This window comes from Globicephala melas, chromosome 8 (assembly GCF_963455315.2).
Source record: "Globicephala melas chromosome 8, mGloMel1.2, whole genome shotgun sequence".
In the NCBI taxonomy this organism is placed as follows: domain Eukaryota; kingdom Metazoa; phylum Chordata; class Mammalia; order Artiodactyla; family Delphinidae; genus Globicephala; species Globicephala melas.
This window is the reverse complement of record NC_083321.1, coordinates 83370330-83384843: the sequence shown is the minus strand read 5'-3', so window position 1 is coordinate 83384843 and position 14514 is coordinate 83370330. Positions and strand designations below refer to the sequence as shown.

General features: G+C 38.2%; 1 non-coding gene across 1 annotated transcript; it reads left to right on the top strand.

Moving 5' to 3' along the window:
* Nucleotides 1-395: 395 nt before the first annotated feature.
* LOC115844908 (U6 spliceosomal RNA) lies at nt 396-501 on the top strand. Its single transcript, XR_004036256.1, has one exon. It is a non-coding gene; the product is annotated as a U6 spliceosomal RNA (small nuclear RNA).
* Nucleotides 502-14514: the final 14013 nt, after the last annotated feature.

Below are 14514 nucleotides of genomic sequence, written 5' to 3'. Positions count from 1 at the left end.
CAGCACATTTACAATCCTGCAGGGCCCCTTACCTGGTCTTCTAACTAGAAAAAGAAAGTTTATATTGGAGCTTTTCTGTTCATACCTGCTGTGCAGTTCTGGGATTTGGGTTGCCCTACAGTCTAAGTTAGGAGATATGGACAGAAAAACAAAACCCAGGAAATTCACCACTGTAATGATTGTTATATGAGTTTTGAGAAAATGATAGCAAGTTTATTCATTTTAGCCAAGACAAGAAGTCCTTGAAGTCTAGATTTGAATCATGTAATCCCTGATTGGCTTAAGGTGAAACAATATTGTTAGTGCCACAGTAGTCTGGCAGAGCAAATGAAAACTGTAACAAGAGAAACTTTCTATCATAATCCTAAGCTTCACTTTAATTTAAAAAAATTTTCGTGCTTGCTTCTGTGCACATATATTAAAATTGGAATGATACAGAGAAGGTTAGCATGGCCCCTGTGCAAGAAAGAGATGCAAATTCATGAAGCGTTCCATATTTTTAAAAAAATTTCATATGCAGTATCTGGCACTCAATAGAAAATAAATAGATACATGAAGAGAAAAGGCAAAGTAATCAAAAATAAGAGAATGATGTTCTTGGGTTAGAAGAATCAATATTGTCAAAATGACTGTAGTACCCAAGGCAATCTACAGATTCAATGCAATCCCTATCAAATTACCAATGGCATTTTTCACAGGATTAGAACAAAAATCTTAAAATTTGTATGGAAACACAAAAGACCCAGAATAGCCAAAGCTATCTTGAGAAAGAAAAGTGAAGTTGGAGGAATCAGGCTCCCTGACTTCAGAATATACTACAAAGCTATAGTCATCAAAACAGTATGGGGGCTTCCCTGGTTAGGCAGTGGCTGAGAGTCTGCCTGCTGATGCAGGGGACACAGGTTCATGTCCTGGTCTGGGAGGATTCCCACATGCCGCGGAGCAGCTGGGCCTGTGAGCCATGGCCACTGAGCCTGTGCATCCAGAGACTGTGCTCCGCAATGGGAGAGGCCACAACAGTGAGAGGCCCGCGTACCACAAAAAAAAACCCAGCAAAAGAACAAAAAAACCAGTATGGTACTGGCACAAAAATAGAAATATAAATCAATGGAAGAGGATAGAAAACCCATGCACCTATGGTCAATTAATCTACAACAAAGCAGAGAGGACTATACAATGGAGGAAAAACAGTCTCTTCAATAAATGGTGGTGGGAAAAATGAAATTATAACACTCTTAACACCATACTCAAAAATAAACTCAAAATGGATTAAGGACCTAAATGTAAGACTGGACACTATAAAACTCTCAGAGGAAAACATAGACAGAACACTCTCTGACATAAATCACAGAAATATCTTTTTCAGTCCATCTTCCAGAGTAATGAAAATAAAAACAAAAATAAACAAATGGGACCTAATTAAACTCAAAAGCTTTTGCACAGCAAAGGAAACCATAAACAAAACAAAATACAACCTGCAGAACAGAAGAAAATATTTGCAAAAAATGAGACCAACAAGGAATTGGTCTCCAAAATTTACAAACAGCTCATGAGGCTTAATATCATAAAAACAAACAACCCAATAAAAAATTAGACAGAAGACCTAAATAGATATTTCTCCAAAGAAGACATACAGATGGCCAAGAGGCACATAAAATGATGTTCAACAGCATTAATTATTAGAGAAATGCAAATAAAAACTAAAATGACATATCACCTCACACCAGTCAGAATGGCTAGCATCAAAAAATCCACAAGCAATAAATGTTGGAGAAGGTGTGGAGAGAAGGGAACCCTCTAACATTGTTGGTAGGAATATAAATTGGTACAGCCACTGTGGAAAGCAGTATGGAGGTTCCATAAAAAACTAAAAATAGAGCTACCTTATGACCCTGCAATCCCACTCCTAGGCATATATCTGGAGAAAACCATGGTCCAAAAGGATACATGCACCCCAATGTTCATTGCAGCACTGTTTACAATAGCCAAGACATGAAAGCAACCTAAATGTCCATCAACAGATGAATGGATAAAGAAGTAGTACATATATACAATGGACTATTGCTCAACCATTAAAAAGAATGAAATGCCATTTGCAGCAACATGGATGGACCTAGAGATTGTCATACTGAATGAAGTAAGTCAGACAGAGAAAGACAAATATTGTATGGTATCACTTATATACAGAATCCAAAAAAAAATGATACAAATGAACATATTTACAAAATAGAAACAGACTCACTGACTTAGAGGATGAACTTATGGTTACCAGAGGGTAAGAGTATGGGGAGGGATAGTTACACAACATTGTTAATCAACTATACTCTAATATAAAATAAAATATTTTAAAAAATAAGATAAACAACAGACAATAAAGAAGAGCCACAGAGAGTATAGCTAATGGAGTTATTAGACATGGACTTTAAAATAATTCTACTTAAAATGCTCAAAGAAAAATTACACATTGTTATGAAGTTGTCCCTTGTATTCTCTCATAGCTTTTAATAGTCTTTGTATCTGCAATTTAGTCTTCTTTTAAAAGGATTGCCAACTTATTGTTTCCATTAATGGGTTGAGTGGAGCTTGAGTTATTTGTATTAGAATATGAGGAAATCATTTTAGGGCTTCGCTGGTGGTGCAGTGGTTAAGAATCTGCCTGCCAATGCAGGGAACATGGATTAGATCCCTGGCCCGGGAAGATCCTACATGCTGGGAAGAAACTACTGAGCCCGTGCACCACAGCTACTGAGCCTGCACTCTAGAACCCATGAACCACAACTACTGAGCCCATGTGCCACAACTACTGAAGCCCAGGTGCCTAAAGCCCATACCCTGCAACAAGAGAAGCCACGACAATGTGAGGCCCATGCACCACAACAAAGAGTAACCCCCACTTGCCTTAACTGGAGAAAGCCCACGTGCAACAACAAAGACCCAACATAGCCAAAAATAAAAACAAACAAATTAATTAATTAATTAACAAAACAAACAATAAAACCCCCACAGAGCTTCTCAGGAACCAGTCTGAAAACCACCTAGTAGTTCTTAATTTTAAAAAAAAAGATCTTTGCATTTGTGGAAAGTGCAATACTCCAATCAAATCATCTTGCAGTCAGCTTTCAGTCCTATGGTCAGGAAGCATTAGTACAAGAACATAGGATGGTCTTCCCTGGTGGTGCAGTGGTTAAGATCCCACTTGCCAATGCAGGGGACAGGAGTTCGAGCCCTGGTCCAGGAAGATCCCACATGCCGCAGAGCAACTAAGCCCATGCGCCACAACTACTGAGGCTGCGTGCTGCAACTACTGAAGCCTGTACACCTATAGCCCGTGCTCCACAAGAGAAGCCACCGCAATGAGAAGCCTGCACACCACAAAGAAGAGTAGCCCCAGCTCACTGCAACTAGAGAAAGCCCGCGCATGGCAATGAAGACCCAACTCAGCCAAAAATTTAAAAATTAATAAATTAATAAAAAAATCTAACTTGAGGGTTGGCAAACTTTAAAAAAAAAAAAAAGAACATAGGAACTAGGGCCCCTGCCGGCCGCTGGTGGGGGACTCTGACACCCAAAGAGATGGGAGGAACCCCAAAGTGAACTGGTAGGATGTAGGCAGACTAAGCGGGGAGGAGAAGTGGAGGCCAGACAGGATCAACATTCCTGCAACTGGGGAGATCAGGAGAGACAGGTGGGAGGGGCCCTCCCAGCTCAGAAGAGCAGGAGAGGAGAGGAAGGTGTTTGCCCCACCCACTCGAGCCCAGGAAGCCTGCTGTGCTCCTAGGTGAGGTCCCTGGCCATCTGAGACAAGGGGTGGGGGGCACACCTGTGCCCCTTCTGTTCCTTGAGCCTAAGCCCCACCTTCCACAGCCCCTAGGGTTTTTCCAGCCCTGTGGTTCCTGAGCATTGGCCTCACCCACCACCCAAAGCTCGCCTTGCTTAGGCACTGCCCTCCACAACCAAGGCCTATCCCCCCATTTTTTTTTCTTCCTCCTCTTTATTACTATTGTGGTACTGTTGTACCTTCCGGTTTTTGATTCATCTATATTTTTATTTTTATATTCTTCTTAACATGGCTGTTAGTTTCCTAGTCTACTTTTATTCTTTACTTTGTTATTGTTGGGTTTTTTCTTTTTTTTTTTTTTGGCCACCCCAGGTGGCTTGCAGTACCTTGGTTCATGAGCCTGGGAATGGGCCAAAGCTCCTGCAGTGGGAGCTCTGAGACTGAACCACTGGATTAACAGAGAACCTCAGACCCAGGGAATTTTCATCAGAGTGAGGTCTCAGAGAGTTCCTCATCAGCACCAAGACAAAGCTCTATTCAATAGCATACAAACCCCAGAGTTGGAAACCTCAGGCCAAACAACCAGTAAAACAGGAATACAATCCCACTCATAAAAAACAATGTGGGCAAAAAAATATGTCACAGATGAAGGAACAAGGTAAAACCCCACAAGACCAGGTAAATAAAGAGGAAATAGGCAATCAACCTGAAAAAGAATTCAGAGTAATCATAGTAAAGATGATCCACAATCTTGGAAGTAGAATGTAGACACAGATTGAGACAGTAAAAGAAATGTTTAACAAAGATCTAGAAGAATTAAAGAACAAACAGAGATGAACAACATAATAACTGAAATGAAAAATACACTAGAAGCAATCAATGACAGAATAACTGAGGCAGAAGAATGAATAAGTGAGGTGGAAGACAAAATGTAGAAATAACTGCCCAGGACCAGAATAAAGAAAAACGAATGAAAAGAATTGAAGACAATCTCAGAGACCTCTGGGACAACACTAAATGCACCAACCTTCAAATTATAGGGGTCCCAAAAGAAGAAGAGAAAAAGAAAGGGTCTGAGAAAATATTTGAAGAGATTATACTTGAAAACTTCCCTAACATGGGAAAGGAAATAGTCACATAAGTCCAGCAAGCACAGAGAGTCCCATACAGGAAAAACCCAAGGAGATACACAGCAAGACACATATTAATCAAACTAACAAAAATTAAATTAAAGAAAAAATATTAAAAGCAGCAAGGGAAAAACAAAAAATAACATACAAAAAATCCCATAAGGTTATCAGCTGAAACTCTTCAGGCCAGAAGGGAGTGGCAGGATATACTTAAAGTGATGAAACAGAAAAACCTACAACCAAGATTACTCTACCCAGCAATGATCTCATTCAGATTCGATGGAGAAGTCAAAAGCTTTTCAGACTAGCAAAAGCTAGCAGAATTCAGCACCACCGAACCAGCTTTACAACAAACGCTAAAGAATCTTCTCTAAGTGGGAATCACAAGAGAAGAAAAAGACCCACAAAAACAAACCCCAGACAATTAAGAAAATGGTAATAGGAACATACATATCGATAATAACCTTGAATGTAAATGGATTAAAGGCCCCAACCAAAAGACACAGACTGGCTGAATGGATACAAAAACAAGACCCAAAAAAAAACAAGACCCATATATATGCTGTCTAAAAGAGACCCAATTCAGACCTAGGGACACATACAGACTGAAAGTGAAGGGATGGAAAAAGATATTCCATGCAAATGGAAATCAAAAGAAAACTGGAGTAGCAATACTTGTATCAGATAAAATAGACTTTAAAATAAAGACTGTTACAAGAGATAAGGAGGGACACTACCTAATGATCAAATGATCAATCCAAGAAGAAGATATAACATTTATAAATGCTTATACAACCAACATAGGAGCACCTCAATACATAAGGCAAATGCTAACATCAAGGAAAGGAGAAATCGACAGTTACACAATAATAGTTGTGGATTTTAGCACCCCACTTTCACCACTGGACAGATCATCCAAACAGAAAATAAATAAGGAAAAACAAACTTTAAATGATACATTACACAAGATGGACTTAATTGATATTTATAGGACATTCCTTCCAAAAACAACAGAATACACATTTTTCTCAAGTGCTCATGGAACATTCTCTAGGATAGATCCTATCTTGGGTCACAAATCAAGCCTTGGAAAATTTAAGAATATTGATATCATATCAAGCATCTATTCTGACCACAATGCTATGAGATTAGAAATCAATTACAGGAAAAAAACTGTAAAAAACACAAATACATGGAGGCTAAACAGTGCACTACTAAATAACCAAGAGATCACTGAAGAAATCAAAGAAGAAATTTAAAAATACATAGAAACCAATGACAACAAAAACAAGACAATCCAAAACCTATGGGATGCAGCAAAAGCAGATCTAAGAGGCAAGTTTGTAGCAATACAATGTCACCTCAAGAAACAAGAAAAATCTCAAATAAACTATCTAACCCTACACTTAAAACAACTAGAGAAAGAAGAACAAAGAAAACCCAAAGTCAGTAGAAGGAAAGAAATCATAAAGATCAGAACAGAAATAAATGAAGTATAAATGGAGAAAACAGTAGCAAAGATCAATAAAACTAAAAACTGGTTCTTTGAGAAGATAAACATAATTGATAAACCCTTCACCAGACTCATCAGGAAAAACAGGGAGAGGTTGCAAATCAATAAAATTAAAAATGAAAAAGGAGAAATCACAGCTGACACTGTAGAAATACAAAGGATTATAAGAGATTACTACAAACAACTATATGCCAATAAAATGGACAACCACGAAGAAATGGACAAATTCTTGGAAAGGTACAATTTTCCAAGACTGAACCAGGAAGAATTAGAAAATATAAACAGGCCTATCACAAGTAATGCAATTGAAACTGTGATTAAAAATTTTCCAACAAACATGAGTTCAGGACCAGATGGCTTCACAGGCAAATTCTAACAAACATTTAGACAAGGGCTAACACCAATCCTTCTCAAACTCTTCCAAATAATTACAGAGGGAGAAACACTCCCAAATTCACTTTACGAAGCCACCATCACCCTGATACCAAAAGCAGACAAAGATATCACAGAAAAAAAGAAAATTATAGACCAATATCACTGATGAACATAGATGCAAAAATCCTGAACTAAATACTAGCAAACAGAATCCAACAGCACATTAAAAGTTTTATAACCCATGATCAAGTGGGATTTATCCCAGGGATGCAAGCATTCTTCAATATACTCAAATCAGTCAATGTGATACACCACATTAACAAATTAAGGAATAAAACCATATGATCATCTCAATAGATGCCAAAAAATCTTTTAACAAAATTCAACACCCATTTATGATAAAAACTCTCCAGAAAATGGGCACAGGGTTTCCTTGGTGGCACAGTGGTTAAGAATCCACCTGCCAGTGCAGGGAACACCGGTTCAATCCCTGGTCCAGGAAGATCCCACATGCCGTGGAGCAACTAAGCCCGTGTGCCACAACTACTGAGCCTGCGAGCCACAACTACTGCAACCCACATGCTTAAAGCCCATGCTCCGCGAAAAGAGAAGTCACCACAGTGAGAAACCTGTGCACCACAATGAAGAGTAGCCCTTGCTCACCACAACTAGAGAAAGCCCATGCACAGCATCTAAGACCCAATGCAGCCAAAAATAAATACAATAAATACATTTATAAAAGAAAAAGTTTAAAGAAAATAAAAATGGGCATAGAAGGAACCTACCTCAACACAATAAAGGCCATATATGACAAATCCACAGCAAGCGTCATACTCAATGGTGTAAAACTGAAAACATTTCCACTAAGATCAGGAACAAGACAAGGATGTCCTCGTCTTTCTTATTCAACATAGTTTTGGAAGTCCTAGCCACAGCAATCAGAGAAGAAAATGAAATAAAAGGAATACAAATTTGAAAAGAAGTAAAACTGTCGCTGTTTGCTGATGTCATGATAATATACATAGAAAATCTGAAAGATGCCACCAGAAAACTACTAGAACTAATCAATGAACTTGGTAAGGTTGCAGGAAACAAAATTAATGCACAGAAATCTCTGGCATTCCTATACACCAACAATGAAAAAGCAGAAAGAGAAATTAAGGAAACACTCCCATTTACCATTGCAACAAAAAGAATAAAATACCTAGGAATAAACCTGCCTAAGGAGGTGAAAGACTTGTACTCAGAAAACTGTAAAACACTGACGAAAGAAATCAAAGGTGACATGACATAAACAGATGGAGATAAATACCATGTTCTTGGATTGGAAGAATTGGATTACCAAGATCTTGGATTAGAAGAACTGTGGAAATGACTATACTACCCAAAACAATCTACAGATTCATTGCAATCCCTATCAAACTACCAATGGCATTCTTTACAGAATTAGAACAAAAAATTTTACAATTAGTAAGGAAACACAAAAGACCCCGAATAGTCAAAGCAATCCTGACCAAGAAAAACAGAGTTGGAGGAATCAGGCTCCCCGACTTCAAACTATAGCACAAAGGTATAGTAATCAAGACAGTGTGGTAATGGCACAAAAACAGAAATATAGATCAATGGTACAAGATAGAATGCCCAGAGATAAACCCATGCACATATAGTCAACTAATTTATGACAAAGGAGGCAAGAACATACAATGGAGAAAAGACAGTCTCTTTAATAAGTGGTGCTGGGAAAACTGGACAGCTACATGTAAAGGAATGAAATTAGAACAATCCCTAACACCATACACAAAAATAAACTCCAAATGGATTAAAGACTTAAATGTAAGGTCAGACACTATAAAACCCTTAGAGGAAAACATAGGCAAAACAGTCTTTGACATAAACCACAGCAAGATCTTTTTTGACCCACCTCCTAGAGTAATGAAAATAAAAACAAAAATAAACAAATGGGACCTAATAAACTTAAAAGCTTTTGCACAAAAAGGAAACTGTAAACAAGATGAAAAGACAACCTTCAGAATGGGAGAAAATATTTGCAAATGAAACAACAGACAAAGGATTGATCTCCGTAATATACAAACAGCTCATGGAGCTCAATATCACAAAAAACAAACAGCCAAATCAAAAATAGGCAGAAGATCTAAATAGACATTTCACAAAAGAAGACATACAGATGGCCAAGAGGCACATGAAAAAATACTCAACATCACTAATTATTATAGAAGTGCAAATCAAAACTACAATGAGGTATCATCTCCCACCAGTCAGAATGGACATTATCAAAAAATCTAGAAACAGTAAATGCTGGAAAGGGTGTGGTGAAAATGGAACCCTCCTGCACTGTTTGTGGGAATGTAAATTGACACAACCACTGTGGACAACAGTATGGAGGTTCCTTAAAAAACTAAAAATGGAACTACCATATGACCCAGCAATCCCACTACTGGGCATATACCCTGAGAAAACCATAATTCAAAAAGAGACATGTACCACAATATTCATTGTGGCACTATTTAGAATAGCCAAGACATGGAACCAACCTAAATGTCCATCGACAGTTGAATAGATAAAGAACATGTGGCACATATATACAATGGAATATTACTCAGCCATAAAAAGAAACAAAATTGAGTTATTTGTAATGAGGTGGGTGGACCTAGAGTCTGTCATACAGAGTGAAGTAAGTCAGAATGAGAAAAACAAATACCGTATGCTAACGCATATATGTGGAATCTAACAACAACAACAAAAGGATACTGATGAACCTAGTGGCAGGGCAGGAATAAAGAGATAGACATAGAAAATGAACTTGAGGACATGGGGTGGGAGGGCGAAGCTGGGGTGAAGGGAGAGTAGCATCAACATACATATACCTCCGAATGTAAAATAGCTGGCTGGTGGGAAGCATCAACATAGCACAGGGAGGTTGGCTCCGTGCTTTGCGATGACCTAGAGGGGTGGGATAGGGAGGATGGGAGGGAGGGTATATGGGGACATGTGTATGCATATGACTGATTTGCTTTCTTGTGCAACAGAAACTAACACAGTATTGTGAAGTAATTATACTCCAATAAAGGTCTATTAAAAAAAAAAGAACATAGCATTGCCATTTCGCTGAAGTTTGCTTATAATAGCGATAACTTAAAAAAGCACTTTACATTAAGTTATTCAGAGCAACTTTCTTAAAATACATTCTTTTATGTAAAAAAATTCAGTACAAAAATGAAAATGTATTTCCCCTCTCACGTCTCCTTTCTCGCTACAATGTCCAGTAATAATTGTCCTTTGCTATTCACGGGGGATTAGTTCCAGGACCCCTGCAAAATCCAAGGATGCTCAAGTTCTTTATATAATGTGGTGCCTCTGTATGGATCCACATCTGTGGAGTCAACCAACAGCAGATCGAGTGCATTTTTATCCCTTCTGTTTAAACACTTTATTTACGGTTATGTGATTAAATAATCACAACACATATTCTAATTTTTAAAAAATGTGATTTGGAATCTCCATAAGACTATGAACAGATTTTTCAGCAGAAATTTTGTAGGTCAGTTGTGAGTGGCACCATATATTCAAAATGCTTAAAGAAAAACTTCCAACCAAGAATACTCTACCTAACAAATTATGAAGGAAATAAAGAGTTTTCCAGACAAGCAACAGCTTAAGGAGTTCATTACCTCAAAAATCAGCATTACAAGAAATGTTAAAGGGACTTCTTTAAGCTGAAAAGAAAGGCCACGCTAATTAGTAACAAGAAAACATATGAAAGTATAAATCTCACTGGTAAAGGTAAATATATAGTAAAAGCAATAGATTAATCACTTATATAGCTAGTGTGAAGGTTGAAAGGCAAAAGTAGTAAAAATAACTATAACTACAACAATTAGCTAAGGGATACACAAGGTAAAAAGATATAAAATGTGACATAAAAAACATAAAACATGAAGGGGAAGAGTAAAAAATGTGATTACATGGGTATGAGGTACATCTACATTCAGATGTCTTTAGCTAAAATCTCAAGAGATAAGTATGTTCCATGCACATAGTTGCTTTTTCTCTTTCTTCTCAAAGGGATTTCAAATCTGGTAGGGCATGAAGTCCTATGATATATCCTTTCATCAATCCCACCATCTCTCTTTATTTTACATTCTATCATTACTTCTGAAGGACTTAATTGTGATCTAAACAAGATATAAAATCTGGGCTTCCCTGGTGGTGCAGTGGTTGAGAGTCTGCTTGCCGATGCAGGGGACACGGGTTCGTGCCCCGGTCCGGGAAGATTCCATATGCCGCGGAGCAGCTAGGCCCGTGAGCCCTGGCTGCTGAGCCTGCGTGTCCCGAGCCTGTGCTCTGCAACAGGAGACGCCACAACGGTGAGAGGCCCGCGTAACGCAAAAAAAAAATTTTGTTTCTCAAAAAACAAATAATATAATTGGTTGCAGCTATAAAATGAATGACACCATATATAGCACTGTGGGGGAGTGGTGGGGAGAGCAGTATCCTGCATTTAAGGAGACAGACTCTTTAAATGGCATGAGCCTTTCTGGAAATTTTCTAGCTTTATTTGGGCTCCCTCAGGAGATTCACTTCATACCTGAATGTGTGAACAGACGCATGCATGGCAGAGGGCGCCCCAGTATAACACAAGAGCCCCAGGGCCACTGATTCTTGATTGCCCTGCGGATATCTGTTCAGTGGACATCTGGTGAGTGCCAGGTACCTATATACTTTAGGCACTTTGGACACAAGATGAATTTGGCTAACTTCCTGCTCTCAAACTTATATTCAGTCAAGTAGGGGAGATGAGAGTATGTGTCAACTAAAAATAAAAGCTAACATTTATTTTCTACTTACTAAGTTTCACACACTATGCTAAGGGTTTTGCCTTCAATCTCATCTATTCTTTGTAAGATTTCTTCAAGCTAGGTACAGTTATTATAGCTGGCATCACACTGTGAGAAGTGCTATAATTGAGGAATGAGAGTGATTGGGAAGAAATAAGAAAGATTTAAGTTAGAGAGGGAGTTAGAGAAAGAATAAAGTGACATTAGCTATTTACTTCTTTGCTTTTTCCTCAACTCTGAGCTGGCTGAGTGCACAGACTGCATCTTGTTCAGTTTCAAAACCTCATAACCTACCCTCAATAAATATCTCAGGAAAAAATGAATGATGTTTGAGCTGGATTTTGAATGTTGAGTAGATTTTCACAAAATAGGAAAGAAAAAGGGGACTTTTAGTCAGAAGGTGAAGCATAAAAAAGGCAGTGAGACATGACTGTGATATACTTAGGGAATGTCAAGTAATTTGGGGTGAGGGAATACCAGGATACAAGGTAGAGAGTGGGAGAAGCTGGAAAGTAGATTGGTGTCTCAGCTATTGCTGTGTAACAAACCACCAAAAATGGAGTGGTTTAAACAATCAGTATTCATTACTGCTTATGAGTATACAGGCTAATTTGGGGGTTCTGCTGATCTGGACCAGATTTGGTGATTTCAGCTGAGCTTGGTCATAAATCTATGGTGTTCTGATGGGTAGGCTGGAGGCTGGCTTGCCTAGACTGGCCTCATCCTCACATGTGGTTGGCTGGATGTTGGATGGGTGGATAGAAGTGATTGTGCCACGTGTCTCTCATCATTTGGTAGCCTAGCCTAGGTTTGTTCACATGGCAGTGGCAGAGCTCCAGAAAATGAGTGGAAGTAGGTAAGGTCTCTTGAGACCTGAGCTTGGTATTGGTACTCTGTCATTTCTGCCACAATCTATTGTCCAAAGAAAGTCACAAGGCTAACTTAAATTCTAAGCGTGGGGAAATTGACTCCACCTGTTGATTGGATGAGCTGCAAAGTCAAATTGCAAAAAGGATAGTGATAAAAGGGGTGAAGAATTGGAGATATGTTTGCTCTCAATCTCTTACAGCTTTGATTAGATACCATCTGAATACCAAGTATGAACTTTATTTTGTAAAAACAGGAAGCTCTCAAAGTCATGACATAGATTTGGGTTTTAAAAAGATATCTCTGGTAGTAGTATGATACACAGTTTGAAGGGAGGAGTGATTAAAAGCAAGGTGCCTATGAGGTGCATGATGCAATAGTCCAAGATATTATGGGTTTAAACAGAACCCTATGACTTTAGTTCATTCCAACTAATCTGACAAGTTAGATCAAGACCACCTCTTCTATTCACTCCCCCACCAATTGATTTTGTGTAATTAATCCTTAATTAATTAAAGATTTAGTTTAAATATGTGAGCATATAAATTAACTTAGATGGTCTCTAAGTTTCTTCCCTGTATTGTTTCCATTATTCTAAAATAAGAACTTGTCTATAGATATTCCAAATGGCTTGCAGACAAAATACTGTCTGAAAGATTTTTTCTTATAAAAAGAAATGTGGGTTGTGGGAATCAAGGAAGATTTTTGAGCAAAAGAAAAATATGATCATAGATTCCACTGGGAAGTTAAATTTCACAATGAAGAGTAGGATAGATTGATGGGTGAAGGTTATGTTGAAGGGAACCATTTGGAGCCCATAGAAATAGTTCATATGTGAATCATAAGGCCTGAATTAGACAGTGGGTGGGCCCTGGGAGTGGATAGGGAGGAATGTATCTACGGGGTAATTCTAAGATTAGAGAGAACTTGGAGCCTGGCTGGATGTGGGGATGGGACAAGGGAGAGGAAGAATTGAAGGTAATTTCATTGATTCATGTCCACCTTAAATCTGATTCATTATATCACCAAGATCATATTTTATAAAAATTAAATTTTATTGCTTATAAAAGTAATACCTAGTCATCATGGAAAATATATTTGCTCTTTAATTTATTTATTGAACAAATATTTAAGAAGTACCTCCTATGTGCCAGTCACTGTTCTAGGCACTAGGGATAGAGTAGAAAACAAATGAAAGAGAAATCCCTGACCTCATGGATATTACATAGAGAAAAGGAAGGGGGAAAAGTGAGGAAAATTGCCCAGATCTTTTCTTCTGCCCTAACTTAACATTTTGGAATATCTCCTCTATATCTCTCTGTCTCTCTCTCTCCTGAGCTTCCCTTCTATCTCTCCCTCTCTTTTTCTCTCTTTCTCCTTCTCTTTCTGTGTATATGTGTTTGTATATGTGTTGTTTGTTTAGCAGCATTTTGGTCTCTTAAATATATGACTTTTCTACCTTAAATTATAGTATAAGATTTCTCTTCCCCATGTTAGTACCTATTCTTCATTACTGTCTCTTAGTAGCTGTGTGAACCTAGGCAATCTCTGTGCCTCAGTTTCCTTATCGCTTAAAATGGTAGTACTTCCCTTTAAACACTGTTGTGAGGGCTGACTTGATACATTTAAAGTGCCTAGAATAGTGTATGTTACGATGTAAGCACTCAATAAATTTAGCTGTAAGTATTATTTTTATTATTAATATTTTAAATCATCATTAGTTACCACTATATTACTTCTTTTTTTTAAAATGTGGCCCTCTCTTTTTAATAGCCTTTTTAAAAAATTTATGTTTTTTATTTTTGGCTGTGTTGGGTCTTCATTGCTGCGTGCGGGCTTTTCTCTGGTTGCAGTGAGTGGGGGCTACTCTTGGTTGCGGTGTGCGGGATTCTAATTGCAGTGGCTGCTCTTGTTGCGGAGCATGGGATTTAGGCACACGAGCTTCAGTAGTTGTGGCTCGCGGGCTCTAGAGGGCAGGCTCAGTAGTTGTGGCAC